This window comes from Crassostrea angulata, chromosome 1, assembly GCF_025612915.1.
Source record: "Crassostrea angulata isolate pt1a10 chromosome 1, ASM2561291v2, whole genome shotgun sequence".
Lineage (NCBI taxonomy): Eukaryota > Metazoa > Mollusca > Bivalvia > Ostreida > Ostreidae > Magallana > Magallana angulata.
In genome coordinates, this window is record NC_069111.1 from 31490077 (window position 1) to 31494520 (window position 4444).

The 4444-nt window shown below is 34.8% G+C and overlaps 1 pseudogene; it reads left to right on the forward strand.

The window, feature by feature from the left end:
* Positions 1-515: 515 nt before the first annotated feature.
* Positions 516-4000, forward strand: LOC128171839 (uncharacterized; annotated as a pseudogene).
* Positions 4001-4444: the final 444 nt, after the last annotated feature.

The window sequence follows — 4444 nt, forward strand, 5'->3', positions numbered from 1 at the left end:
TAAAAAATGAAGTGATCAGCAGACGATCATTATAAGAAATCTATTCATCAGCAGACGAGCCGTTTATATAAAATATTTAAATTGCATATTAAGATATTTTTCTATAAATTTTATTTTAAATGGTAACCTTTACATGCTCATTCTAATTTTCATTCATTTTGTGTGCGAAAAGAAAACATTTCAAAACCACTACTTTTTTTATTTAGCACATGCAATGTATTACTACGCGCGCCGTGCAGCCAATACCGTTTTTCGGTTTTGCTATGAGACACGCCCATTTTGTGTCACTCATATTTTTTGATGTTTTTCGGTTTTAGGGTTCAAAATTGATTTGTAATGTTATCACAGACAAAGACAGTTGAAAATGTAAATATATGACAATAAAACTCATACAAAAAGACGAGAGAAAAATTTCAAATGACTACTTCAGATAAAGAACACATAGAGATAAATTTTGTTTATTAATTTTAATCATACATTGTTTTCTATGTGATATACGTTTGTTGTTTATTTTTTTCAATAAAGGGCAATTAACTCGAATTGGCCTAACGTTACAGGTGCGGATCCAACATTTTAACTATATTAAAAAAACCAATGAAAATGAATTACTTTATACTACACTGTACAATTACCTTTATTCAATATTGTGGAAATGAACTTGACAACAGGAAATGTTTATCAATTAAAAAAAGAAAATGAACAGCATATCAAAACATCAGCATATTGTGACCCCCCCCCCCCAAATTATTTTTGTGTGTTATTGTTAAGCTACATAAAATTTGCAAATAAATGATTTGCAGCATATTCTTGCATACATTTTATAGTCTGTCTCATGTTACAGTTTCCAGCCATTTTTTATGAATTTTAAAGATAATACCGGTACAAATACCTGACAAATTTAAAACAAGGGGAAAATTATAATTTTGTCATTTACAATTTGATTCTTCACTATTTTTACCTGGAAAAATTAACATGAAAGAAAACAAATTAATAATGGAAAATGTTTAAATCTTTCTCCATTCTGAAGTATTTGGGACACCTTGCACACTTTTTCAACTTACTCATCTGGGTACTCTTCATTTTGTTTGCAATACAAAATCCCCGCAGACTTTCTTATTTTGCATGATTATTAAAACTCTAAACAGAAGAAGGGTGTTTAAGAACAGAAAATCTGGCCTGGACTTTTTCATTTCAGTAAATGGACGGATTGGTAATTTGGTAAAAAAAAAGTATTATGATTGATTGATAATCAAAATATTAAGAAAAAAAATGGTAGAAGCAGAGACTTTAGAAAGGGTATAATACATAACTGTGTGTTTTTATATTTTCCCTTAACATTGTATTTTATTAAAATAAATATTTCAGAAATGCCAGGTTCTGGTCAAAAACACTATGGCTGTTTCAACTGTCCTAAAAGAGTAAGACAGAAGGATAGGCACATAATATCGTCTAGAAATAGAGCTTTTATTGCCAAATTAACAGGAAGGACTCCATCACACAGTGACTTTCTCTGTAACAAATGCAGATGTATATGCCAGCATCACATCAAAAAGAAAACCAGTATGCCCAGCAGGGTACAGCAGGTTCCAGCGCAATCCACTGAAGCTCCTCCATTCAGTCCTCCATCCATTCCTCTCCCATTTCCCAGCACATCTAGAGGACACGCTTCATGCTGCATGTGCAGGCGCCAAGGTCCAAAGCTGGTTGTCGTCCCAGTAGGTGTAAGACATCACATATCTTCATTACTAAAGAGGTCATCATCCCTGCTGGAGCTCGCTGCTGTCCAAACCACTTACAACAGAACATAGAAGATCTCAATCCTTTATCTGATTCTACTTTGTTTAATAAGACAGGAATCACAGAACTAGTTAAGTTTTTGCGGAATGAGGTTTTAAAGAAGGAGAGGACGAGATTAGACTTTGATAGCCGCGGGAATCTTGCTTCAACAGATTACCAAAGTCTGCTTGGAATTCCAAAAACAGCCTTTGAGGACTTACTGAAGTATGTTGAGGGGAAATTGAAGCTAGGTCACTCCAGTAAGAACAGTGCGGACAACCTTAGCCATATTTCTAATGAAATTAAGAGGAGGGGAGTCAAATCGAATTCTGTCCACTCTATTCAACATATCCAAATCCAGTGTACATAGAGGTGTGAAATCAATACGGACAGCACTGATGAATGGTGGATTTGTAGCCGAAAATCTGGGATTTGGACACGTTACCAGGGAACAGATAATTCAGGAGCACACAAGACCTCTGGCCCAGATGATTCTTGGTGATACAGTTTCCCAGCCAGCAATACTTGTCCTTGATGGTACTTATATATACATACACAAAAGTGGCAATTTCAAGTTTCAACGACAGTCATTCAGTCTTCACAAAGGACGGCCATTGGTGAAGCCAATGATTATTGTATCCACAACAGGTTACTTTGTGTCAGTACTGGGTCCTTATATTGCTAGAAACAATGATGCTACAATCCTGAACCACATAATGCACAGCAACCTTGAGGACATTCGGAGCTGGGTACAGGAGGAGGACATATTTGTGGTTGATCGTGGATTTAGGGATTCCTTGGACTGTCTGGAGCAGATGGGGATTAATGCCAAAATGCCTTCATTCCTAAACAAAGGAGATAAGCAGATGTCGACAGAAAATGCAAACACCAGTCGATTAGTGACAAAGGTATGGAATATAATTAGTATCAATATATCTTTCAATATAAGATATATTTGTAAAATAAATTAATGCATGTAAATAACCTACTAATCTAAATAGTACCATTTATGTTTAAGTAATTAAAAAAAAACCTATTAATAATTATGACTATATGTTCCATATTATGTTTCACTGATACGTTGGGTTGTTGAGTCTGCTAACGCTAGGATAAAGCAATGGCTTTACCTAAGACACATCCTACCATCCAGTCAAATTCCCTACATTGGTGACTTTGTCAGGATTGTATGTGCCATTTGCAATAGGCAAGTTATTACCAAAAAATATAAATATATAAAGATAAATATTTAAAAATCTACAGGGTCTTTTATTTATGAAATCAAAACTCAAGCTTGCTAGATTTTAAATTTTCAATAATTATTTTTAAAAATTGAGTATCAATTGTACATGTATTTCTATTATTTTCAATGCTATGAATATGTAATACAGTTATATCAAATAGATAAGGGATTTTTCTTCTTATAACTTTTAAGCCTTGTATTTTTTTAAATACAGTTTAGTTAAAAAATACACACATGATATACTCATTACTCACTTCCATTTTACTTTAATTCAGATACCTTAAACCCCTTGCTAGTGGAGACACTGAAGAAAACCAGGCCCTTGGTGCAAAAATGATTTTTCTCTCCAAGCAAGTAAATACCCTTCAGCACCATATAGAAGAAAACCATCTAGACAGACGATCAGTATGCTGGAAGGAGGCTGATGACTTAATGGACTTTCCAAACATGGATAAGGAACAACTTAGAGCCATCACATGCGGTGTATACCAACTGCGTCTATCACTATCCTATGCCCAAGAACATGTAGAGGGAGAATGCAGCATCCAAGTTCACAGAGAGGTTCCAGGCCTTCTTCGTGTAAAACTGCAGAGTCGTCATGTGTCATCAAGATCCTACCTATTGTGGATACAGTATGGTGAGGGTGAAGTCAAGGCTTGGTACTGCAAGTGCAGGGCTGGTGCTCGTGTTGTGGGTATGTGTTCCCATGTTGCTGCCATCCTTTGGTATCTGGGATATGCTCGCCATCAAAGAGATGAGAAACTGGGAGTGCGAGACTGGGGGGAGTTTATTGATGATGCCACAGTGGTGGATGACTCTGACAGTTCCAGTGAAAGTGATGAAAGTGGACCAGAGGAGTAGATGTGTGACAAGTATGTCCAGTTTAAGTTGTACATTTACCTGTACAGTTCTGTTTTTTCATTGTATGTTGACTTTGAGAAACTAATGTTTTGTTTTATTTTTTTATCTGTACTGATGAGAGAGAGAGAGAGAGAGAGAGAGAGAGAGAGCATATATATTTTATTGATGTGAGAGTGTGTAGAGAGCGAGAGAGAAAAACAGAAAGAGAGAATGAGCATGTATCTTATTGATGAGAGAGAGAGAGCGAGCATTAATATACATGTATTTTATTGATGAGAGAGAGAGAGAAAGTTAATTATCACTTGTATCATGCATAAACAATTGATATGTAAATGATTTAATGTATTATTTCTGCAGCAATTTAATGTTTTATTACTCAAATACTTTGTAGATATAATTGTAATAACTGTAATGTCAGGAAAAATGCATGTTAATACATATCCTGTTACTCCTGTAATTAATTTTCATAAGCTAATCAACAATGACCTACTGGCATTTAATTTATTCATCTTTCCTGGCAAATATCATTTATTTCAATTGAATACACATTATTGTTGTTATTTTTAT